Source organism: Notamacropus eugenii, chromosome 6 (assembly GCF_028372415.1).
Source record: "Notamacropus eugenii isolate mMacEug1 chromosome 6, mMacEug1.pri_v2, whole genome shotgun sequence".
In the NCBI taxonomy this organism is placed as follows: Eukaryota; Metazoa; Chordata; class Mammalia; order Diprotodontia; family Macropodidae; genus Notamacropus; species Notamacropus eugenii.
Window position 1 is genome coordinate 177,307,878 of NC_092877.1, and position 27,941 is coordinate 177,335,818.

General features: G+C 34.4%; 1 long non-coding RNA gene across 2 annotated transcripts in view; it reads right to left on the reverse strand.

Moving 5' to 3' along the window:
• LOC140511041 (uncharacterized) overlaps positions 1–24,904 on the reverse strand; it is a 120,166-nt gene extending 95,262 nt beyond the window's left edge. The window contains exons 1-2 of one of the 2 annotated variants that reach the window (XR_011969418.1): positions 24,779–24,904; positions 19,402–19,630 (exon numbers count right to left, since the gene is read on the reverse strand). This is a non-coding gene — a long non-coding RNA (uncharacterized lncRNA). Of the gene's footprint in view, positions 1–19,401; positions 19,631–23,929; positions 24,101–24,778 lie in introns of those variants that run through there. The other variant, XR_011969417.1, reaches the window with a different exon arrangement.
• Between the last annotated feature and the right edge of the window lie 3,037 nt (positions 24,905–27,941).

The following is a 27,941-nucleotide window of genomic DNA, read 5'->3' on the forward strand; positions in this document are numbered from 1 at the left end:
AAATATGATGGTGCCACAATTAGAATCACACAAGACCTAGCAGCAGAGACACTAAAAGAGTAGAAGTCTTAGAACACTATATCTCAAAGAGTAGCCAAAAATAGCATACTTAGCCAAGTTAAGCATAATCCTGAATGGAAAAAAAAATTGACATTTGATTAATAGTCACTTTCAAGATTATGTTAAAAAAAAATACCTGAACTTAATAGAAGATTGACATGTAAGAGCCAAGAGAAACATAAGGTACATACCAAAAACTGATTACAAGGGATTCAATAAGGACAGATCACTTACCTTTTATAAATGTAAAATGTATATATGTCTAAGATTGTCATTAGTAATTGGATAGTTCATAGGAAAGACTAGGGTAGACCTGAGTATGATATGACTTTATAAAGTAAAACCATTTAGGAATGGCTAAAACAAGTAATTATTTTATATAAATGATGTGCAAGAGGAAGAATCGTTACAGAGGAATTAGATGGGGAAGGAGGGCTCTGGTAATCTACTTTCATTGAGAATAGGTTTAAACCATACATATACATCTAGAAGAGTAAAAAAGTCTTCTAAATTCAGAAGAAATTAAATGGCAAAGGGATAGGGAGGGGGAGAGGAAAAGGGAGAGATCCCTAGAAAGAAGGTGAGGGAATATGTTAAAGGGGTGGAGTATTGAAGGGTGCTTGGATCAGTGGGAATGGGAGAATAAGGGAGCAATCTCTACAGAAGAGGATAAGGGAACAGGCCAACAGGGTTACTGAAGAGTGTATAGACTTATGGGAATGGGAGGATAGGAGAGGGATCCTTGGAGGGGGGTAAGCTAAGTAATAGGAGGGTAAGGTAGACAAGTTAGGAGGGATAGGAAACAAGAGATATACATGAAAACAAAGACCAGGAGTAGAATTCATTAGAAAAAGTATATAGTGCAAGGCAGAGAACAAAAGGAAATCATGAGGAAGTAAAGAGAAAAAGGACAGTTCTCAGTAGTATTTATCATATGGGCTTTCTTGAAATGAAAGTTTATCATCACATATTCTGAATCCTCTCTTATGTTCTGCTAAACACATGAAAAGATTTTTTTTTTCTTTTCTTACTTTGGTTCCAATATTCAAGTTTGTGATATTTTCTTTTCTCTATTCTGTATTTGTATTCTGATGTTTGAATCTAAAATAAAAATTAAAAAAATAGTGAAGAATAAAAATAAATCAATTTTCCACCCCAAAAATTTTGTGGAATATTAAGAAAACAAATGGCTTGAAATTTTGGCTTTTCAAAATGGAATTATTCTAGATATTGAAATAGCTCAACATTTCAACTTTGTGAATGGATTAAGAATTAGTAATTTCTGAAAAAAATACATAATTATATTTGTATTAGCAAGTCCAGTATGGGTGCACTGATTTATATGAATTGTTTTACCAGTGAAATGAAACAGCTTCTCAGTTTGTTTTTGATGTCATTTTAAATTTTATTTCAATTTGATAGGTTTCATAGATTATAATAGAACCTTTCCATAGAAACTAATTTGGGAGAGAGTGGAAATCATTTTAAAACTTTTAAAACTAAGTCAACAAGTCTATACAACAAACTGTGTTTATTTTAAAGAACAATTAATTTTGATAAATAACTTTAATATGATCATAAATCTGATATCAAACTGAACTATGGGCTATTAAAATTCATTTTCCTTTTACTTCTCTCCCTTTATGATAGTTTTGAAAAGTTGCTAAAATGAGAGCTTAGAATATTTCCAAAGGTTTGCAATGTTTTGATACTTTAAAAATCAAAGTGTAGCACCCATAAATACAAAATCTATAGAAAACAAGAAGGACCTTAAGCCAAAGGTCAGAGCTTTACAGACCAGTCAACTCAAAGTCTAAGGCTGAATTAGAGCAGGTCACATTCATCTGAGACCAATACTGATTCACATTGGAAATGGCACACACATACACCACATGGAGGCACTCAAGTAGCAAAAAACTAACATTTTCTCATCATTGGTCCCTTGAAGAGATAGTCTCTCCTTCATGCTTCTCCCTAGGAAGCAATCCTGGAAGTTTTTGTTTCCATTCAACTGTTCCCCAAGCTTTATTGCTTTCATGACTAACTAAATACTTTCGTGTTTTATGACTTGTTTATTTATTTAATCCAGCCTTGTCTCTGGCATTGTCCCCATGACCATATGCGCACACACGCACACACACACACACACACACTAACATGTGTATGTTTGCAGAGGAGATCAGAAGGCAGAAAAAATATAGAAATGCCAATATCACTATAGGATCAAAGCAGGATGAATTTATATACCCAACAATGTAACACAGATGGGTACCAGATCTTTTAATTCTTAAATTATCACACCAAATTGAAGTCAACTCATTAATCTATTTAACCCCACCCAAGATTCCAAATCAATACACTTATATAATTTAGCCATCACTACAGAAATGACTAATAGGTCTACTTGGTGCTAACCTAAATGCTTTGACACCAAAGATGGTCCCTACAAAAGATAAAACTGGAAATATGGCATTACCTTGATTCCAAATAGAAATCAACATTCGAAGAAAATTCTTGATCTTCTTGAAACTTTCCCATTCATATAGTCCCCTGCATAGCACTTTGGTCTTGTACGTTATTAGCTTTCTTAAGAGCTTTTTAAAAATTGAATCTATTTAATCTTTTTTATATCTCTTTTAAGGAAGCGATAGGGCATCATTATGGTTATTTTTCATCACCACACTTTTAATTTTTAAGTTCTGTGTAGCACTGAATTATAGAATCTTAGAGTTAGAAGCAATTTTAGAGACTGGTTTGATTTTGGGCAAGTCACTTAACCCCTCTAAATTGTAGTTTCCTCATCTGTAAAATAAGGGAATCGATCTAAATGACTAATAAATTCCTTACTACTCCAACTATATGGTGTTATATTAGGCCCAATATTTATTCAAAGCATCCTCAACTGTTATTAATTTTATATCACTACATAGGTGTTTAAATGCTGAAATTATAAATACGTATATATTGTGTACCTAATCATAAGTGCAATATAAAACTTATTGATAACTCAAGTAGAAAAGACTATTTTTTGTCTTGTTTTTTTAGATGTTTGGAGTAAAGGGTTTTTGTGAAAATTACACAAATTAATAGTTTCAATTTTTCATTTTATTCTAAAACTCTTGGATTTTATTGAACTTGGGGCTTCAAAATGAAAACTTAGTTGTCATATACATATTCTGATTTTATTCACTTTAATTACATTCAGTATCTCAGAATCTAAAACGGATTGCTAACAGTTAAATCAGTATGTATCATGTTCTCAGTAGACTACAAGATTAGTACGAGTCTGTCAGTGGAACATATTTTGTGCTTAGACGACTTTTTGTCCATCGTAAATTGGAAGCTGCAATTCCTTTTTTTTAATATGTGCTTAAATCACTAAACAAGAACAATCTGAAATACACATATTGCAAAGCAAGAAAGCATGTGTTAACATTGTAGATGCATATTCAATCCTATCGTAGTCTACAATACCTGTAATTTCTTCCTAAAATAGATTTTGTCAGTAATAGAAAAATATTTTCTGCCCTTTTGTACTTTACATTTCTAATATTTTATTAAGCTGTTAAAAAAAAAAAAAGCCATGCTAGCCTTACTTGGGTTCTTTACTTTGTGGCGTTGCCACCACTGAGTTTTTATTATGTAAATTATTGCAATCTGGTTAGCTCCTTTCCTCTTTTTTTCTTAACAAAAGGGGTCTGCAAGTGATAATCAAAATGCTGCAATTTACATATTAATGAAGTTTTCATAATGACATTTCCTTCATAGGCAGGGTGAGCAAAATGGAGACTTTTCCTCTCTTTTTAATGGGCAGCCAGGAGACGTTGATCTTTGCGAGTTAGCTTTAAAACTTTCTAATGTTAATTGGACACCGCATTTGTTTATTTTAAGGTGATGCAGAGAGGAAGTGTGAAATAGGAACTTTAAGTGTTCATCAGTGAGGCCTATAGACAATAATTGTTAGTATACACTTACTCCTAAATGCATTTGCAATCATGCTAAATGCGATGAGTACATTTTGCAGTGAGGGTGCTGTGCACAATCAAGCAGTTAATCATTTTCAAGAAAGGGAGAAAAATCCACTAAAAATTGAGAGCAGACAAGTAGACTTCAAAAAAGCAAAGTCAAAAATGTCCAGCTGCTTTTATAGAAGAAAAGTAATGTCCTAGTGCTAACCTAATTTTGGAGAATATCAAAATAACAAGAAATATCTATAATCTCCAAAATAAAAACTATACAGCTAGGAAAATGGAGTAATCAGATGAAATTAGTTAAAAAAAAAAAAACAAACCTAAAGCCAAAGCTTGTTTATCTTGAGATCAATCCCATTGTAGAGCATTTTAGGATTTTTAAGTAGATATTCAACATCAAATAGAACAAAAAAGTTCAATAATGAGATGCAGAATTTGCTTTCTGTAGACAATATCTTGCTATGTAAAAAGTTTTGGTTTACAAATTCTAATCGCTTTTTGTTTTTGAGTTTCATTGTTTCGTAAACAAGGAAGCAATCTGTCTTATTTTTCTTACTTGTCAAAAAGAACCTATTACATAGAATTTATTTTAGGAAAGTTTTGACAGTAGCAATTTGAAGCACCCTATAAATAAATAAGAATAAAGGAATGCAACCCTTAAGTATTTTGGTAACGTGTTTTTATGACTGAACTGTGTGGGACTGTAGACCCTGTTCTCAAGAAAATAAACTGAATGCAGATCTGGAGAAAAGCACTTAACTTTCAAGGGTGATGAGAACAGCCAGCTCTGGTGTGGAATTTATTGAAAGGCTCCCCAGAAAGAGAAATAACAAGAAGGGCCTTACTTCCTCTCACAGCAGGGGAAGAGCAGCCATTCAATTGGATTACATGAATCTAGCCAAAAGCCATTAGACGGATTATTGACTTGCGCCTGCAAGTGCTGACATGCAGGCACATGGAGCCACTTCCAGTCACATCTGGCCACTTGGGCATCTAAGCTGGCACAAGTGTGTCATGGAAAAGGAGTAGCTGTATTCTCCCTTCCCACCCACCCCTCCCAAAAAAAAAAAAACCAAACCCACAACTATTAGCCAAAATTCTTTTAATATTGTGAAGTTGTTTGTTTCTTTAGCACTTAAACTCTCAGCTGAGTTCAGCACCCGTAATGGCACTTTCTTCTCTATTCTTCATACGTATAACCTGGTTCCTGAATATATCCAGCTTACCCCTAGGCCTTTGAGTTGTTGAGTGGTCATGTTCATTGATGGATTCCAGCTTGGGTCAATTCATTGAAATTGTACTTTATTTCAAAGAACCCAGTTCACTGGCTGTTTGGGTGGAAACAGATAAATGACCTCCCTCAGGGGAAGCTGACCTCTTTCAAACACCAGTAGATATAGGCTTTTCAATGACAGAGAAAAAGCGTTCTAATCTCAATTAGTTATCCCACAGGTCTAAAAACTATGTCTAAATTCTGTGTCTACCTCCAAAGAGAGAAGTATATGTAGTGCTGTTTTGTATGTCATTTGCAAAGTCTATCAGATCAACTAGAAAACCCATGGCAGTGTGAGATCTTGAATGCTATCACTTCAGTTTTTGAAAAGTTTTTAGAACTTTGTCACCCATATTTAGAAAATTCAACAAAGAACTTCACATACAAACATCCAAATGCTACAGAGACACAATTGTTGTATGCCTTTCCCTTTGTACTCATCAAATTCTCAGCAGTTCTCAGTTGCTGACTTGGCCCTTTTTTTGCCTAGGCAGTTTATCTAAACATTACATTGTGATTGCTTAGTACCATTTAATGAGAGTAGGCAACAGCTGCAGTCTGTCAAATTTGTTTATTTGTTTTTAACCTCATTCACGATGGGATGAATATGGTTTCACCTTCCTTCCCTAACCATCTTGAGAGAATTGTAGGAGAAATAAAGTGTAAGAGAATGTTTTCCTAACTAAGTTATTAGTAGTGGACTTTTAAATTATTTAAGTTGGGATACTGTCAGAACCTGTCAATTATATCATTTAAAAAATATTTCAGGTAATAAATCATGGGTAAAGGGAGAACATTAATATCTTCCAGTATGAAACTAAAAAGGAGACTGCTTTCCATGAGCTTCCTGATATCAATAAAAACTTCTTGGGGAAAAAAAATCCTTGATATGTGAACAATGGAAAACACTTGAACACAATAAGTTAAAGAATGATAAATTCATGCAACTGCCTTCTTGTAGATAACATAATGCTAACTAAATAACTTAATTTTTTTTAAAAAATGAATTAATGCCATTTGGGGATTATATAGATAGCCTTCTTCTTCTGTATTTAAAGGAAAATATCTTAGTGGAGTGAAAGGAGGAGTACAAGAAAACTACTGCCCAAAACATTTATTTGAAACATGATCCTTGCCCATAAATAGGTTACATTTTAAGAGGAAGAAAAGATGTTTATTCTTACATTTTAACACTCAGTATGGTCGTCCATAAATCACTAACAGTATAAAATGGGGGGAAAAAAACCTAGATAAAAGCTCCTGCTTTCTGTACTAAAGAGTTCTTCTCCTAAAGAATTATTAACTCTTTTGAATATTATTTTCATAGCTTTCTAAACAAGCAGAAATTTGATTAAACGTGTTTGTGATCCTCATCTCCTACCACTCCTGTCTAACCATTATTCATTGAATATGCCACCTTGGATTGTAGAAAGGCCCTGGCCTTTTGTCTATACTCATTATGATAGAGGTGTGGTTTTTCTTATGGGATAGGAGAGGGAACATACAGGTGCTGGGATTCCCCTATAATTCCAAGACTCCTTATAGATGAGCAATCTCAGGGGAATTGTTCATGGGTTTTCCCCCATTGAAAAGACTGATGATTTTAGCCAAAATTTTTAACTAAATAAGAATGTAGACTTATTCAAGACTTTTACTAGCTAATACTGAGTACATTTGTCAGATTTCCAGAACAATTGAAGCCATGTGAGTGTAAAGGAGAAAAAAAATTCATAGTTTGCTTTTATTCTTTTTTTTAACTGAAAAATTAGGGGAAATTCAATATATACAATACTTTAAAAGACATCATTATTGAGCTAAAGTAATCTTGTTAGTTTAGAAATATAAATATATTATACATAATTTAATTTGCTTATATAGTTATATTTGGTTTATTAAACTTAAAAGTATAATTTATCCAGGCAGCATTTATAAATACAATTGGATATACTAGTAAATATTCTAGTTTTATGACAAATGTAACTAAAAATATTGAACCTAACAAAAATTATGTTCCCTTTTAGTTCTTACAGATTGATGAGGAAAAAGCAGAAAACTGGGAATAATAGAATTCATTAACAGCCTAAAAAAGAAAATTATTGGATTTTATCTATGAGTATTCAACAGTATCAAATATATAATGCTTTGAACTTATAAATACATATATTTTCAATAAAAATGTTGAAGGCAACACTCCCCCACAAAAAAAATTCACTGAACATCATTTTTGACACTTAGAATATTTTCCAGTCCATCTTGTCTATAAACTAGAATAATCAGCAGTTTTCTATTTCTCATAATGCTTCATTGATCTTTAGGGAGTTCAGAAAATGAACATTTGCATGGATTGAAGCAAACTATCTTTTCATTTTCTAATTTATTTCTTCCTTTGGGTTATTTATGAACCAATTTATTTCCAAGCTTACAGAAAGCAGATATAACATAAGAGTGACTAGAGGCTGTATTGTGCAAAGGTGTTCTTACTAAGTTGCAGAAGGGTTGTGCTTGGCAAAGTTCTGCCAGTTTTTTTGAACCAAATACTTGAGTAAGTCCTATTCTACAATAAATTTCAAAGCGTAAGTCTTTATAGTGTGCTGCTAGTTTGAAGATAAAGTCAAAAATAATACCCCAATTCCTCCATTTCCTGCTTTTCTCTAGTATTGTCAATTTTACCTCCTCCATTATTTCTTACATCAATTACTTTCTTTCTATTCTCACCACAATTATCTCAAAGTCCTCATAACCTCTACCCTAAAATATTATTATAATCTCCTAATTAGGAGTACTAGATAGGGAGTATCTCTCCCAACCATTTTCTCTTTTCAATCCATTTTTCACACTGTGGCCAAATTTATTTTCCTGAAATGTAGGGTTGAACATGTCATTCCTGCTCAAGAAGCTCCTCTTTGCACTTAAGATAATATAAACTCATTTCCTTGATATTTAAAGACTTTCCCAATCTAGCTCTAGCCTGTATTTCCAGGCTAACCATACTTGCCCTCAAAACATTCTATACTTTGCCGTACTTTCTATTGCCTATATACAACCTTCAATTTCCCAACTCTGTACTATTATTGAATGCATTCCCCCATTGCCTCTGCCTTTTAGATCTCTAGCTACCTTAAGGTTTAGTTCAAATGACATTTCCTACTAGAAACTTTCCTATTTTTTTGTAATTATGCTCCCCCTTTCAACCTCTGTGCATTTTTTAGTATGCATCACGCATTGACTAATTTCTGAACATTTTGTATAAGCTACTTGAGGGACAGATCTGCTTTGCTTTTTTATTTGTATATGTAACATCCAGCCTGCAATACGATAGTGAGATATAGATGTGTTATAGAGATAGACATAGATCTACAAACACACACACACACACATACAAGTGTGTGTGTATATGTGTATGTGTCTGTGTGTGTGTGTGTGTGTGTGTGTGTGTGTGTGTGTGTGTGTGTGTGTGTGTGTAATAGGATGACTGGCCAGTTAGAGACCAGTGCTTACAGCATGCTCATATTTGCCCTTTCTGGTAACTTATATGAAGTATTTGCAGATATTCCTTTCCTAGTTCTAACCAAGTGTGGAAAGGTTTAGTGAGTCCACTTCCAGTCACAAGTGACTCGTATTATGCAATGACCAAGAATTTTCTTGTTGGCTCAGAACCAGGAAGCATTAATGTTGTATGAATTATTAAATTGGAATTTAGTGCAATAACAAAAAAAGTGACCCACTCTTGCTCATTTTCCTTGGTATCAAATGAGAAAGACTTTCTCTGAACTTCTAGTATAAAAAGCATCAACCCTTCTCTTACCAAGCTGTCATGTGTCTATGTCTATCTCTCTTTCTTTTGTATTTATTACTTTGTGATGCTAAATGAATGAGTATTTCAACAAGACAGAACCCAGGCAACTTGGAGATCTATCAACACCGTCAAAAGTCCCACTGGAAACTGGAATTGGTAAGGATTCACTTTAAAAGGTGGTGACTGATGATAAAGGAAGAGCTCACAGACAGAGGTGGCAAAACAGTAACTTGTAGAAAGAAGAACCTTTGAGGATCATGACTCCTTGTGGCAAAGAGAGGTATTCATTAGGAACTCTAGAAAGGCAGTGATACCCAGAGGCAGATTTACATTGAAAAATCTTATGAGAAGTGCAGCTAGGTGGCACAGTGAATACAGAATGGACCCTGGAGTCAGGAGGACCTGATTATGGCCTCCTACACTTACTAGTCACTTAATTCCAATTGCCTTGCTTTCCCACTTCCAAAAAAAAAAGGAACCTTATGAGGACTCCCCAAAAGGTGTGCACTGGGGAACAAAAAACATTTTTATTTCAGAGTGTGTGTGTGTGTGTGTGTGTGTGTGTGTGTGTGTTGCCTATGCTCTGCCCTCTTAGAGGAATCATTCATCTAAGATTAGAAAATAAATAAATAATAAAAGAAAGGGAGGTAAGATCCTCATAAATACATGGCAATTAGGTGGGAGAAAGGTTGATCTTATACCAGGAAGTTCAGGGAGAGCAACATGGAAAGGGAGTCACTACACCAGCTAAGTGCATGAGGGAAATCTTGGTGGAGGAGGGGACATTTGAACTGGACCTTGAAGAACAGGTAGGATTTCACTAGATAGAGGAGAGAATAGCAGTATCCGGAAGATATAGATATTTTTGGAGTATAGAAATTGGCTATTTTCATCAATCAAAAGGAGGCACTATATAAATAATTCAATACATGATGGCCAACATTCTCTGATTTACTATTCCTCACCTACCAAAAAATAGATGATTAACTGTTTATAATAGATTGTCACTCATTAAGGGCATTTTATCTATTTAACATGATTTACCTAAGATACCACACATCCATGGATGGATGCTTTAAAGATTTCTTTGGGTTGAAACTTCATTGCAGTTTTATAGCTTAGGCTAGTTATAAAGTACTGAAAGCTAGTAAAAAAGCATTTTTCTTTAGTTTGAGAATTATATATTTTGAATGTAAGTGGATTATTTTATTTTGCACTAAGCAAAACAATATCAAACTCTAAATTCCAACATGGACTGAAATCATTATTCATAGATTTTATTTTCAGTTCTACCACTTATTATCTAATAATTTTGTATCTCTGGACCTGTGTTCTCTGTCTGAAAGAAAATTGTACTCAGTTCATAGAAATATTTTGAAAATATGATTTTGTATAGCATTTTGAGTGTTCTTAGTTGAAAAATATATTCATAAGAATCTTAACAGCATTTGTCATCCTATGAACTAAGCATTTATCACAGGGAGATGACTGAAAGTATGAACAAATATCTAAATAGATCTAGAACTATCTGGGTCTAGCTAGAAAATAAATGGCATTGGTGTTTTTTAATATATTTAGAATAGAGAAGTAAACATCTTCATCAAAATTTCAACTAATAAGCAAACTGTCTCTTGTGCATTATAAATTCCATGCATACAATCACTAGAGTTCTTCAGTGTTTACACCTTATTAATAATTTTCTTTCTGACACACCTTTGTAAGTAACTACCTATATTGCTGACATCATCACAAAGGAAAAAAAGAAAAACATCTTGGAGACATTTTTGCCGAAGTCTCTAATTCTGATAGAATTAGAGATAACAATTTAGAAAAACAAAAAAATCTTTAAAATGTTCAGTTTCAAGCACTCCTAGCCACCTTTCCACAATGCACAATGTTAGTCAATTCTTAGTAATATGGATATCATTACTTTTCTACTCCTAGGATCTATGATTTCATCGGTGTGGTCACTATTCTATACCTAGCAAGCTTATTGCCTCATCATCCCCTACCTCACTGCCAGCCTCTTCTATGTATCCTTTTTTCTTTCCCTCCCTAGCTCCATTGCTTTTCCTGGAACCTGTGTGCTACTGCTAACAAAATGTCATTTGCATTAAACATTCTTCTCTCACATTCTTTCTATCTCTTGAAATAATAGAAATCTGGTACTGTTCAAAAGACAGTGGGCCCTTAGCCACCGTCATTATTGGGCACACTTTCAAAAAAATGAATGGAGTTATCCTTCTATCTAGAGAAATGCATTTTAACCAAACAAGGGAAAGAGGGGGAAAAAGATAATTTTGATTGCCTGAAATTGAAACATTTTACGCAGATATTATCAATGCAGCTAAATCCTGAATAGGGAAAAAGTTCTCACATCAATTATCTACCATAAGGGTCATATAGTCATACTACGTACAGAATTATCAGAAACATAAAACCAAGAGCTATTCCCTAATAGGTAACTGGTCAAAGGATACAAAAAGTTCTCCTGAGTAAAATTATACTCCAAATCATTAATACTAAATTTCATAAATACATAAACATTAAAAAGAAATTCAAATTAAGCTATCCTAGGTTTTCACCTCACAATCATGAAATTCACAAGATGACAAAAGATGTAAAGAGTCAATGTTGGAGGACCTACAGAAAGACAGGCACACACACACACAGGCACACACACACACACACACACACACACACACACACACTGGCACACCACAAATACACATACATACATTATGAGTGTCCTAGATTCAACTTGTACTGGCTCTCAAGAACCAATTAGACAAATGCCTCAAATCAAGGCTTGATTTATTGTTTTAATGATTGACTAGTTTTAATAGAGTGATAGGGGAATGCAAGTTAACCTTGTGTGTCACGTACAATTCAATTACTCAATTCAGAAGAAGTTTTTTCTATGCTGGCAAAGAATTGGAAACTGAGGGAATGTTCATCAACTGGGAAAAGTTCCAACAGGTTGTGGTATACAAATATAATGGAATACTATTGTTCTATAAGAAATGATGACCAGGTGGATTTCAGAAAAACATGAATTGAATAAAGTGAGTAGAAGCAGGAGAACATTGTGCATAGTAACAACAACATTGTACAAGGATCAGCTATGATAGACTAGCTCTTCTCAGCACTACAATGATCCAAGACAACACTGAAAGGCTCATGATGAAAAATTCTATTGACATACAGAGAAAGAACTGATGGAGTCTGAACACAACTCAAGGCATACTCTTTCCACTTTCTTTTTTTTATTCATGGTTTTTTTTTTCCTTTTGTTCTGTTTCCTTTTTTACAACATGACTAATGTGGAAATATGTTTAACATGACTGCACGTTTATAACCTATATCAGATTGCTTGCTTTCTTAAGGAGGGGAGAGGGGAAGGAGAAAAATTGGGTACTCATAATCTTATAAAAAATGAATGTTGAAAGCTATCTTTAAATGCAACTTAAAAAAATAAAATACTATTTACCAAAACGAAAAATGTATCATTTATACTTTTGTTTCCAGACAGCTAGTTGTTAAATATTTAGCAGCACACTCCTGTTCATGTATGTATGTGTGTATATATATTTGTATATATGTATACACATAGGTGTGTATGTATACATATGTAAATGCGTATGTATGTATTTATGTGGATATATGTATATATACATACAGGACTGTATATATCTGTGTGTGTATATACATATGTGTATATATGTATGAAGGTATACACACTCACACACACACACACAAATAATTTTGTCCCTTGTTTGCTATGGTTATATCTTTGCTACCGTGAACATTCAAATACTAAGTGAAAGTAAACTGATTTGCTCCTGACCTTATTAGGAAAACTTCTAGGGTTTCTCTGGCCCAAATTATGTTGGTTCTTGTTTTTAAAGAAATGCTTTCTTTAAAATTTTCACTGAAGTCCCTTTCCTTTCTTTCTTTTGCAAAAGCATTTTAGCATAAATGAGTACTACATTTCACTGGAGGCTTATTACAATCAATTAATACAATTACATGCTTTATGTTGTTTCTAGTATTGATTAGAATCAAATAGCCTAATTTTGGGGTAGGGGGAGGGGAGAAATGGGGAGAAAATTTGCAACCCAAAATTTTGTGAAAATGAATGTTAAAAGTTAAATGAATAAATTTTAAAAAAGAATCAAATAGCCTAGTGGATAGATTTTCATACAAGGAGTCAGGAAGATCTAAATTTAAATCCTTGTTCCCATACTACTAGCTGTGTGACTCTAGGCAGGTTACTTAACCTTTCATTAGCAGCTAGATAGGAGTTATGTGCTAAGTCATAGATGAGTTTTTATATGCATTGAAAGTAGCTCCCACACTGGGAGTTTCTCATGCCAAAAAAAATGTCATTCTTATTAACTGATAAAAGGAGCTCTTTGAAGATTTATACATTTTCTTCAATTTATGTTAGAAAGCAAACTGACCCCAGGGAATTCCATTTCATATTAAAGCTTATTAATTATTTTTAAATTCTCATTAATGACCTTTGTCCTTGATATATTAACTGCCTCTTCTTTTCTGCTTACAAGGCTGGTACCTAGATAGAAAATGCAAAACCTTGGCAGCCATATTTCTTAGAGAATTAAACTTGAGGTTTCATAGCAATACAGTCATTTAGATTCCTGTACTTTTTTCTCTTCAACAATACAACCAGACAACTGTATTACATTGTTTCCAGAAAATGAATTATTCAGGATCTTAGTTTGATCTTCTTTTTCTAGATGACCAAATCTACACACCCTGCTTTGTCTTCAAATTTGGTTGCTTTGAAATATAACTTTGGCACCTTGATTATTTTTTCACATTTGTTTCATCTCTGTATTTTTCATCACTTTTTTTTTCAGAATTTTCATTGCTTTATTCAGTTTAATTATGTCACAATTTATCAAAAAATGAGCAAGACACTGTACTAAATACTGAGCACACAAAGATTAAAATGAAATGGTCATTATCTCAAGGAACTTATATCCAATAAGTCAAATCATAGAGTCAGAATTGGAACTGACCATAGAGGTTATCTAGTTCAATCCCCGCAAGTAGATTACACTCTAAAAAGAACATGGTATCTGGAGTCAGGAAGACTGGAGTTCAAATTTAACCTCAGACACATACTTCTTGGGTGATCTTCTAAACCAGTCATTTTACCTTTGTCTACCTTAGCTTCCTCATCAGTAAAATGGAAATAACAATAGCACCCAACTCCCAAGGTTCTTCTGAAGACAAAATAGTATATTTGTAAAATGCCTTACAAATATTATTACAGATGAAGAAACTTAAGAGTGACTATTCAAGGTCACATAGGTAAGTAAGTGTAGAGATGGCATTTAAGCTCAAGTCCTTTGACTATGAACTTAGGCCTCTTTCCATTGCACCATGATTATTTTCTTTATCTTTTATATTTTATTCATAAACTCTAATTTCCTTCCTCATATTTTACCTTAATTCTATTACGCTTCACAACCAATCTACAGTTCTTTGCAGTGGTTCCATTTTCCATTGTGCAAACTTTAGTTGTTATTATTATTATTATTATCATTATATTATTCCTTTATTCTAGAGATTTATCCTTGCTTCACAGTCTCTAAGAATTATCAAACATAATAATATTTTTCTCATTTTTCAGTCTTTCTATTATGATTTTCTTTTAATATTTCCACATTAGACTTTCTTCTTTTATTTTGGTATTGTTATTTTAATTTATTTGTAGGCATTTCTTCTTATTAAAGTTTTTAAAGTTAGAATTTTTAAAGCTTTTTCAAAGCTGGAATAAATGTATCTCTTTTGTTTGAAGTGATCACTTAAATATAAGTCTAGTGCTTTTCTCAATACATCATACTGCTGCTTAGTTACATCATTTCCTATTTAATTAAGAGTTTAAATTATAATTTGTCACAATAATAAATAGCAAAAGGGATGTATTTTAAGTGGATATTTAATTGAATCCTAAATTCCAAATTAACTGATATAAACTTACACAGAAAGGTCAGAAAACAGAATTTTAACATTTTTCTCAAAGAATGACAACTACTTTAAAATTATATGAAGGTAAAAAATTCTTTTAGGAGAATTTTGACAAAACCAAAATAAACAACATCCAATTTGTTTTTTTTACTGAAATACTTCACATTTTCTTCTATTTTTTCATTCTATTGGTTTTGTTTTACAGTTTCTTGATTTCTCATAAAGTCATTAGCTTCCATTTGCTCCATTCTAATTTTTAAAGAATTATTTTCTTCAGTGAGCATTTGGACCTCTTTTTCCATTTGGTCCATTCTGTTTTTTGAGGCATTCTTCTCCTAATTGACCTTTTATCCATCTTTTGCTTTTTGGGTTAGTCTAATTATAAAGCTGCTATTTTCTACAGCATTTTGGGGGGATCTCCTTTAGCAAGCTGTTGAGTTAATTTTCATGATTTTCTTGCAACACTCTCATTTCTCTTCCCATTTTTTCCGCTACTTCTCTTAATTGATTTTCAACATCCTTTTTGAGCTCTTCCATGACCTGAGACCAATTCATATTTTTCTTGGAGGCTTTGGATGCAGGAGTCTCAACTTTGTCATCTTTTTCTAGTTGTATGCCTTGATCTTCCTCATCACCAGTGACATAAAAAGATACCTTTTCACTGAAAAACTAATAATCTATAGTCTGTTTTTTTCTCCCCAACTTGTTCATCCTGTCAGTCAATAACCTGACTCTTGAGCTCTTTGTTAAGTAGAGAGCCCCAGAAGTACAGCTTTGACAGTGGCTGCTGCCGCCCTTGGGGCAGGGCTAGGACCAGACCATGTTCCCCTCTCAGCCAGGTGAGAGACCTTTCCCATTGTCCTTCAAAGCTGCCTTTACTGTATGTGGGTTGAGAAGTCTGGAAACTGTTGCAGCCACCTCTGATTTAATCCCCTAAGGCTGCTCCAGCTCTGTCCATGCTGGCATGGCCCTAGTTGAACTGTACTCAGCTCCCAGCTTGGGGGGATAGACCCTTCCTTTCAACCTTCCAGATTGTCTTGGGCTGGAAATTTGTTTCAGTCTGTAATTTTGTGGCTTCTGCTGTTCTAGAATTTGTTTAGAGTCATTTTTTACAGGTTTTTTGAGGAGTTTGAGAGAAGAGTTCAAGCAGATCCCAGTTTCTACTCTGCCATCTTGGCTCCTCCCCTGGCAACATCCAATTTGACCATGAATATACATCTCTTAGGATTTAAAATTGATATTGGTTTTAGGTAGAAGAATAAAATATGATCTATATACTCTTGTTGCAACAAACTTGCTAATTTGTGTTAGAGACAGACACAAATTTATAATACAAGACAGAGAGCAAATGGAAATATCTACTTACTTCTATTAATATATATATGTATATATATATATACTGTATACACACACAGAATATTAATGTAATATAATAAAATAAACAAGAGTAGGGAAAGGAAAGCAATAAGCATTTATTGAGTGCCATCTATGGTCTATGTACTTGTTAAATGCTTTACAAAAATTATCTCATTTGATCCTCACAAGATTAGCAGATACCATTTTTATTCGCATTTTACAGTTAGCAAAACTGAGGAAGACAGAGGTGAAGTGACTCATCTAGACTCCCACAGTCAACTGTGATCTGAAGCCAGATTTGAACCAAAATTTTCCTAACTACTGGCCTCGTACTCTGTACTAAAAGAGAAAAAGAAACTGAAATTTTCTATTAATTCAATGAGGTATGTTAAAATTCTCCTTAGCTTTGTTAATAATTGAAACCAATGCTTATAATATAGGAAACAAAACATTGGGCCTCTATAATGACATCTTTCTTATGAAATTTATGCTTATAATTTTGATTTTTCTAGTGGAGAGAGTGATACATATTTGACACTTTTATTTTAGTCCAATCCACCATAGCAATGATAGAAAATTTTCAACAAAATTATTTAGTGTTAAAAATGAATAGAAGTCAAATGCTTTGTATTTCTTTGATCAAGTCACTTTTTTAGTTTACAAAGGCTGATATCTACTTAGATAAATGGAAACTCTCTTGACTTCATGCAAACTTAGTATAACTTGGATTTTGGTGCCTAGACAAAATACCATGGATACAAAACTCTGAATCTAATATGAAGGTAATTTTGGTAATTTTGTCATTTCTTTACAATAATTTTGTTCAGTCAGTTCCCATATTTGATGGGAGCAATAATTCTACATCATCTTCTAATATTATGACTAAATTAAATGATCCAGAATTGCTAAGTAGAATGTGGTTTAACTACCTACCTACACACACACACACACACACACACACACACACACACACACACACACAGAGAGAGATTAATCGGGCTTCTTTTCAAGAATATGGTATATAGTTGGATGAATGATCATAAAGAGTTCATCCATCAGAGAGATCATCAAACAGAAAGTAAGCTGCAGACTAAATATCCTGCACTGACTTTTGGAATTGCATAACCCCAGTTGGCTTCTCTCTGAAACAAAAGCCTGTCATTTCAAATATTCTTTTGGTGATGTTATATAAGGGTAAATCTTAAAATCCAAAGACACTGAGGAATTCAGGTTGAAAGTCACCCAAAAGGCAATTTAGAGTTTCATGGTGGTTCCAATAGGTTGCAACACATTATCAAATAGGAACTGAGAAGAAATTATGTAAAGGATGCCACAAGAGAGATGCTTGGGAAAAACATGGGCTGGTCATGGACTAATATCCTTGAAATATTAAAGTCCCCCTACAGGTAGGGTAGCCTTCCTTGGAGAATATATATTAAGGAATAGGGAAGGGTTACACAGAAACATTACACATAAATAGGAAGTGATTCATATTATTGTAAAAAATGCCCACATTGATGAGATGATGGATTCATTGGAGTATTAAAGTTAGATATGGGATACAAATGTTCAGAATTAAGAACAAACTTTTTCTCATTTTAAGAGAAACTATAGAAATATTCTTGGTTTCTAAACTGAAACATTTGTTTCCTCCAGACTTACAAGGTTTCCTCTCATTGTGAAGTTGAGAGATGTATAAATGCAATCAAAGCAATGAAAACTAAGGAAGCCAATCTTATGAGTCAAACAAAAGTTTAAATTTAGCCTTGGGATGAGGCTCTTTAATTAACAATTCACATTCATATTGTTAGCCCAAACTATTTCAATATCCAACTAAGTTTTATTTTACCTTATCTGCAATAGTCTCCCCATGGCAGGATCTTAATTTAAGATTTTAAAACTCAGTGAAGCTCAAAGAGATTTTCCAAGGTCACAATCCCTTCAGGGTTTATTTGGGAACACAAACCCAGAAAACTGAATGCTGAATTTTTCAAGATGCTAACAACTGCCAGTTATACCTAATACAATATTCTTCCACAGTTAATACAATTCTTAAAGCTATCAGATTCACAATGTTCCCCAGTGGATATATTTCATTTTTTCCTTGTTGGCATAAACTCCTGAAGCAAAAAAAAAAAATTGGCCTCACCTCAAATTGCTCATGAGAGTTCTATCAGTAGACATATTTTTTTTTTATCAGTAAACATTCTATGGTGTATTGATTTCCAGAATATTTTCACTTATCAGGTCAGGTTGTCTTTACAGACTTGGGAGAATGTATGATTTTTAATCCCATAAAATCATTCTTCATGTTAAAGCATATAAGGATACAAAATTTTACCACTAAGTCTGAAGTTGCAATGGTATCTGGTATGCTAAGTTCAGAAATATATAAGATCTATTCTTAATTGTGGTGTTAACTTGATCTGTGGCTCTGAAAAAGTCACTCAATGTCTTGGTTACATAATAATATTTTTGTCCATTTTAAAGGTACAGTCTTATACTTTAACATATGATATTTGTGCTGTACTCTCCCTGGGATAACTTTATTAACTCATATTTGCACTAGAAGATTATGTCCAAGAGGACAACTAAAGATTTCTCCTTTCAAGGGTCTAGGAAACTTCCAAGGAGTTTTAACTACCCATATTATTGCTTGAAGCCAGTGTGCCCCCAAGGTTAATCAACTCTTAGTTTTTAGAAGAGCCTATGTACTGAGAGAATATAGGAAGAACAATTGTTATAGAAAAAGGTATAACAAGAACAAAACAACCCAAACCCAAACTGAGTTACAAACTGAGTTCCCTTTGAACACATGAAAAATGCCTGAGGAGAGTAGCCTTAAATGCAACAATAAAAGTTATTTGGGGGAAAAAAAAAATAATAAAGAGAACACATAGGGCCAAGAGTTAATGTTAAACTCCCTAACCAGAAAATCGTCATACCTTAGGTGTAACTCTAGTCTGAGCTTCAAGAATCAGTTCCTTTAAAGAGATGGATCCTCCATCAGATTCCCTCCTTGGGTGACGTTTTCAGGTCCATTTTCAGGCACTTCCTCTGTCATTAGCTATAACTACAACTTCTGATGCATTCCACTTGTATCTCCAGGGTGTTGGGGGATTTTTTGGAAGGGGTGTTTCTTTGTTTTCTGAGTCCTTTGATTACTTTTCTCACCTTTAGAAATACACAAAGTCAACATGGTGTATTGTTAATGTACTTTTGCTTAATTTGAAGATCTTTCGCACCCATTAATAGGATCACATGGAAGCTTTAGTCACATGTGGTGGAAGGAGCTTACTGAACAGGTAGAACAGGAAGGGCGGAGCAGAGTTGGGAGGAAGTTGATGAGAGTGGTTAGAGCAGCAGAGAGAGAGGACACAGGAAGGTATATGGCTAGAATAGTGAGTGTTAACTTGGGGGAAAAAGGGAAGGGGGAGGCTTGGGAATGGCATCGTCCATGGAACTGCTAATGTGCCTTAATTGCTTGGTTACTATGATGTATTTGGCTTTCTGGTGTTGGGAATTTGTTTTCTGGTGTCTGAATAAATGTTTTTCTTCTGCCTTTTATATGGAGAATCCATTACACTTTGCAATTCAGAACTATGCCAGCATATTCATGGTTGCTGTCAATGCTGTGAATATTACCTTGGCGATACACATGGTCAGTTTTTTTTTCTGGATACTTATTTACTAGACATTAAGATGAATAAACAAAAAAACAAGCACCATAGCCAGGTGGGAGGTAAAGTAGTTCTTCTTCCCCTAGCAGTTCTTGCTTCCCTCATCATCAGGAAGAAAAAGCACTACTACGAAAAAAAAAATGAAGGAAAGTTTCAAGGGAGGGACTACTAATTCTTTTGCATGCTAACTAAGTTATGGTTCATCACTTTCTACATCATCACCTCCTTCAGATCCAAAATCAGCTAAAGGACTCTTCCTCACCACAAAGCATCAGACCCACAAGTCACTATTGGCCAAAAGTAGTCTCATCAAGCCTCTATACATGGTTGAATTGGAAGTAGGCTGAAAAATAGTTGTACATGCTCTATACAAGCCCACAGAATAGGTAAATCCGCACATACTCGTAAGTACTTGTCCCTCACAATCCAGTTTCTCCATTAAATTTGCATTTTACATTAATATCATCAAAAAAATAGAATATTTAGGCCAAATCTATGTCTTGTGAAATTGAAAAAGCATGTTTGTCATGAGCTCAGAGAGTTAAATGTTGTATCTCATACTCCATCATTCTGTATTGACTTGTGGCCACTGTGCTAATGAAAAAAAAAGGTCATGCAAGTGAGGAGCATATGAGTTGATTAGTTTTACATTGTTCGTAGCTACCAACTACATACCTATGTAGCCATTTTATAAGTTGATCCAACATCTTGAGCATTTTATTCACAGACTAAAGAGAATTTGAATAAAAGAGTATCATCAAATCAACACCCATCCATTTCCCTTCCTAGAAATACATCTCAAAGGGCATGCTTTACAGTTGATGGATGACATTTCTTTTCCTCCCTTACTTTGTTTCTGCTGTTCTTAATATGTGGAATGCCCTCAACCCATTCTATTTATCCAAATACTACTCATCTTTCAACATGGAACTTAACTATTTCCTTCATAAAATTTTCTCTGATCAATCCAGATGGAATTAATCTCTGCCTCTTCTGAGTATCTACTACACTCTCGTGAATTCTTCTTAAGAATATTTGCAATAACAAATTACACATCTCTAAATAATTTTAACTTTCCTCCTCACCAATTTCTTCAAACTCAAATCCAGCTCTTAAATGTGATCCACAATTTTTTTTTCCTTAAGTTACTCCATTTCTCCTTACTTTTCATGAAACTCACTTACCATAGTTATCCAAGTTTCAAAATTTTGAATCATATTTGAATCTCCCTTTTCTCACATCCAGCCAATTATAAAACCTTATCAGCTGTGTCAGTGGCTCAGATAGTAAACTGAGTTAATAACTTGATATTAACCAGCTCATCCCATAGAGAAAATAGGGATTACAATCTTTGAGAATGACAGTTAATTGTCATTTCTGAGAGTGTGTGAAGCACAGAGGGGAGACTAAGAAAGTTCTGTGATTTGGTGAATTGTTATGGGAATAGAGTCTAAGAAATCTGGAGAGCTAATCATGACTTTTGAGAGTATCTAAAGAGACATTTTAAGAAAAACCAAAAAGAATTCCTGAGACTTTAACTGCCAACTTCAAAGTACTGAATTGTTGGATTAGAGTTCCAGTGTCTGTGCAGAGTTGGGAGTTAGAGCTGTTGTTTAGTGATAACTCTAGCTTTGACATTTCAAATTTGATACATTTTGGGTTTGATTTTTATTACATCAACATAGATTCCCTGACCTGAGTATATCATCTCTTTCTACTTTTCCAGATATAACAGGTAATATTTTTAAGGAAAAGAAAAAAGGGAAAAACAACATAATTGATCTACATATCAAAGTGAAAATATGTGCAATGTACAATACTTGTGGATCTCCCAGCTCTTAAAGGATGGGAGGAAAGGGGAAGAGCGAATTCTTAAATCTCATTCAAGCTAGGCTTGTTCTTTATAACTCTGAAACATTTGCTTTTCATTTTGTTTTGATGCATGGTTATTCTCTCCATTTACATCTTTGTGGTTACATGTATGTTGTTTTCTTGACTCTGATTCTTTCACTTTGCATGACTTCACACCAATATATTCTGTACTACTCCATATTCATCACTTTCATCATTTCCTGCAGCATAGTAACATCTAATATAGGCATATACAATAGCTTATTTAGCCAAATGAAAGGTACCTACTTAATAGGCGGATATATCTTTGGATATTTTTCTGTTTCTATATTCTGTATAAATGGTTGTGTGTTGTCTTTAACCAGACTGGTAATATTTTTCTTTGTAGGGTGCTCCCTATGAATAATTGCCTCTACTAAAGAAGATAGACATATTTTCTGCAACTGACATTCTGCTGCTCTGTGAAATGTAATGACTTGCCTAGTTCACACAGCTACTATGCATCAGAGGTGGGATCTGAACTCAGATATTCCTGATGCTGATAAATTATTCAACTAATAACAATGATATTTGTCTAACCTGTGGGGTTGAAACTGAGAGAGGAAAGGTTTATAGGAAAAGAGGTTTCTGTGGGTTTTATAAACCAGTGTGGCAGCAAAAAGCTAATTAAATAATGAGTTGAATTTTTGCACTTTTAATAATTTATGAGGAAATATTAGAATGTACCATCTTGATTGCCTTTGAATTCAATATGAGATAATTAATAAGGTAAAGAGTCAAGTAGGGGAGAGGAAGGAGGGTTTTATATGTTTACCTTCAAGAATACCTAAGTGTCTTGCAATACATCTCCTCACCTTCATTATGGCAACAGCTTCATAATTGACCTCCCTGCCTCAAGTCTTTCCTCATTCAAATCCATTTTCCACAATGTCATTAAACTAATTTCGCTTAAGTGTACATCTGACCATTTGACTCTCATATTCAACCATCTCTGGTGCCTTCCCATTGTCTGTAAGATACAATATAAAATCCTCTGTTTACCTTACAAATTCCTACACAAACTGCCTCTAACTTATCTTTCCAATAAATATTATTGACCCTCTCACACTCTGACATGTAGCTAAACTGGCCTTCTCTATATTCTTCACACACTATAATCTATCTCTCATTTAGTTTCTTTACACTGGTCATGTCCCATGCACAAGTGGTCCCATTCCTTCCCACCTTTTCCAGCAGGTTGCTCTCATCCCTTCTCTTTGACTGGCTACTTCTCAAATGCATACAAATACGCCCATGTCTCCTAATCATAAGTAACATGTATATACTGCTTTCTATGTGCCAGGCACTGTGTTAAGTGTTTTACAATTATTTCTAATTTGATCATTACAACAATCCTGGAAAATAAGTGCTATGATCATCCCCATTTTTTACATATGAGGAAACTGAGACATGGAGAGGTTATTCATCCAGGGTTACATAGTCAGTAAGTGTTTGAGGGCTAATTTGAACTCCATTCTTCCTGACTACAAGCCTACTGTACTCCTTGAGAAGTAGCTCTACAATAGGTGATTCTATTTCCTTTCCTCTTTTTGTTTTGGGTATTGTTCAGCCCTTTCAAAAATGTCCGACTTTTTGTGATGCCACTTAGGCCACAAAAAATTACGTTTTTGGCAAATCCAGTGGATTAAGGCAATCAGAGGTTAAGTGACTTGCCCAGGGTCACACAGCTACTAGACATCTAAGGCTAGATGTGACCTGAGGTATTCTTAACTCCAAGCCCTGTACCCCAATCCATAGCACCACTGTACTTCCTTTCCTCTTTCTCTCTTCTTAACTTTTTGTAGACTGTGTTCTGATCTTATAATTTTACTGAAAATACTCTCTCCAACATTAACAATGATCTCTTAGTCGCCAAATTCAAAAACCATGTTTCCATCCTCACCTTCTTGATGTTTCTGCAGTCTTTCAGTGTCTATCAAACTCTTTTCCTTAATTTTATCTTCTTTCTAGGTTTTGGTGGCATTGTTCCCTCCTGATTCTCACCATATCTTTCTGATTATTCTTTCTCTATGTCCTTTCCTGGATATTTATTTATCCAGGTCACACACACTAACATTGGGGGTCCCCTAAGGTTTTGTCCTGAGCCCACCCTCTATACTTTTACACTTTGTGATCTCATCAGTTTCCATAGTTTCAATGACCATCTTTATGAAGATGACTCTCGGATATGCTTGTCCAGCTCTACTCTGTCTTGACTACTAGTCTCACACCTTCAATTGCCTTTTAAACTCAACGTCCCATAGATATCTTAAATTCAAAACTGATTTTCTAACCCCTAAAGCCACTTTTCATAATTTCCTTATAATTGTTAAGGGTACTACTATTCTCCCAGTCACCTAGACATGAAATTTGTGTCATCCTGGATTCCAGTCAGTGCTCAAGTCTTGTTTCTGACTTTGTAACCATGCATCCTTTTCTCTTCCTGTACTTCACCTACCCTGATGTAAGCCCTCATCATCACCTTCCTGAAACAGCCTGCTGATTGGCCTCAGTGCCTCCTCTCTTCCCACTCCAGTCTGTCCTCCCCACTCAGCTGTCAAAGTGATCTTCCTAAAATTCAAGTCCTTATGTAGCTCTAATTCAATAAAGGCTAGTGGCTTCCTGTTACCTACAGGGTTAAATACAAAATCTTCTTTTGGCTTTCAAAGCCATCCATGACCTGGTCCTTTCTTATCTTTCCAATCCTCTTAAACCTTATTCTCCACATACTCTTTGATCCAGTGATACTGACCTTCCTGCTATTCCTTGCTCCAGATGCTCAATCTTCCAACTCTGACTTCCTTGGCTTCCTTCAAGACTCAGTTGAAGTCCCACCTTCTGCCTTTCCTGGAAAGACTTGGACCTATGAAGGAAGATATCATCCACCCTCAGAGAAACAGAACAAAAAAATGTAATACAGTCTTACATAGATGCATAAGAATATATATGTCTATATATGAGTATCATTATAGACAGCTAAGTATATGCATGTGTATGTAAGTATATATATAATATGTTTGTGTGAATGTGTATAGGTATATAGATATATGTATTTACGTGTATGGATGTGTGTATATGTATAGATATAGTCCATACTTAATTGTAACCTTCTTGGGGGAGGGAAATAGGAAGTGGAGGGGGAGAACGAAGTAAAAAGTGCACAGAACAGAACAAAAAATATTACAAGAAAGCAAAGGTGGGCAGTTTGGAACACAATGTGTAGTATTTATTATATAGGTTTTCTTAACATGGAAATTAATTGTTGTATATTTTGAATTCTCTCTTATGGTCTGCTGTGCATATGGCAATGTTTTATTCTTTACTTACTGTATATTTGTTACAGTATATAAGTTTAAAATAGAAAAAATAATAACATTTTAAAAGAAGTCTTCCCTAATCCTTCTTAATCCTAGTTCCTCACTTCTGAGACTACTTCTCAACATGTCATATATATAAAAACATATTTATTTATATATATTATATTGCTTGCATATAGTTGCTTGCATACTGTTTTCCCATTACATTGTGTGCTCCTAGAGAGCAGATATTGGATTTTTACTATATTTAGGGGGGAGGGGAGAGTAGGAGGTTGACTTTCTCCATATCCCCAGCTTTTCGTACAAAGCCTGGTGCTTAAAACATGTCAGTTGACCAATTTCCTGGAACTGGATCCCTCCTTATCTGCTCAGTAGGCCCCTCTCCTCCTTTACAATGTAGGTAATGCACCAACTTCTGCATGAAAAATTTTCTGATCTCTCCAACTGTTAATGCCCTCCTTCCCAGACTACCTCATAAAGCAATTTGAACAGATTTACATTTGATTAGTTTTGTATATTTGGCATGTATTCGTATTTATATATGTGTTCTATTTGTCTTCCCCCATTAGAATCTTTGTTTCTTATGAACAGAAACTGTTTCAATTTGTGCTTATACCTCAGTGCCTAGAACATAGTCACTCTTTAATTATAGATTTAATTATTAAGAGAAGGTGTTTAAATTATCGAAAAACTGATTGAAAGGAGCCACCCTTTGATATGGGGGTAGCAGGATGAGGAGCTATCTTGACTAAAGGAAATTTGGCTCCATAGAAAGAGTGCTGGATTTAGACTTGGGAGACAATTTCAAATCACAACTCTACCATTTTTGGTTCTATGATTTGTGCCAATCTCTGCTCTGTGACTCATTTTGGTCAGCTATAATATGGGGCTAATAATACTTGTACTACCTGCTTCAGGGTGTTATTGTGGTGGTGAGTGGGAAGTATTCAGTAAGCCTTAAAGGACTATAAAAATCTGAATTTTTGACCAGAGAATGCAAGGAATTCATTTTTGTCCACTAAGTCTTGTATTTCTCTTCTCTTCCTCAAACCTGCCTCTCTAACTTCACCATAAAAGACAGCTGAAATACAATTTGGTCCATGTTTTTTCTGATTCTCATAGCAGGTTGATTTCTTCCTCTGGATTTTCATAGGACATTATACCTCTTCTACCCTTGTCATATTCTTTTTTTTTAATGATATTCATTGTCCATTTCTTTCACATACTGTACCAGGGGTCATTTCTTTGTATCCCCTACATGTTCCAGAATGCATATAATGCCTTACCTAGTACTTTATACATAATAAGTAATCAACATTGGTTTGCAGAATGAATGTTATGGTATTTGACACATACAGTCTTATAGTTAACTTATCTCCCTTATAGACCATCATTCAACTGACCAAATATTTTTAAGTACAACACACAAAAATACGACTTTAGGCACTGACCTCACAAAAGATGAAAAATTAGAAGGTGATAGCATTAAGTGATACAGATTAGATTAGTTCTTTCCCTAAGCAACTCATGTATAGGGCATCCCAGTTATAGACTGCCATCTTTACTCTCTGACCTGACTTGCTCGTCCAGCTATTGCATCACAATATTGGGTTAGAGTTCCAGAGAAGGATCAAATCCACTTGGTTATTGTCAAATTCTCTCAGGATCCTTGGGGTAATCCTTGTTTGTGATTGTTACCTCTCCCAAATCTCCACAGTAATTCTTGAGCTCCCACCTCTGCACTTCCATCTACACAAATCCAGACACTCGTAATAATGACGTAATCACAAGTGTAGCCACTCATTCAACAATAAGGTGAAAGAAATAATAACATGCTTCTAGAATTCATAGGAGGCAAATGAAGGATTAATACATACATCATGGTCAGACATAAACCTGGGTCACACACTCTCATATGTTCATTTATTGTCTGTGAGGAGAAGTAGACAGACATTTGCAGAGATTCCAGGTAGGAATATACAGGAGTGAGAAAAGCTTATGCAGTCAGCTCTAGAAGTGTAATGTTCATTGTCTTTTTTCTGTCTCGGGAACTGTCGATTAAAGTTCTTGATAAACACAGCTTCTCTGATGAACAGATCACTTTGGTGCTAAGCTGTGTTTACAAATGTCTCACTGGACATCATGTCTCAGACAGACTAGTTGATCTACTGAGAGACTTCTCTGATTCTCTGCTTCCAAGAAACTCTTTTCACCTGAACTTATTCCTAAACAGTAATTTTAGTATCTAGCAAATCCATCTTCAGGCTTAGCTGATTGCCTCTGTCAAATGTAATACTACACTCTTTTAAGTAAAAGGTGATGTCCTTCAGCCTAAAATTAGAAAAAGTATATGCAATTTTGCTCCTTTCAAGAATTATTCTTCTCCTCCACCTTTTTGAAATAATTGACAACAAAACAGAGAAGTATATTCAGTCTCTCATTCTCCTATCTTTTTTTCTCAGCAAAAATCATAATAGAAAGCCAAGTAATATTCTCTTCTTTTTCTCCTGATAAGTCATAACAGAGGGCACAGTACAATCTCTTTACTGCATCTCAGTTACAGGTAGCAGAAGAGAGAACTCTAAGCTCTCATTAACC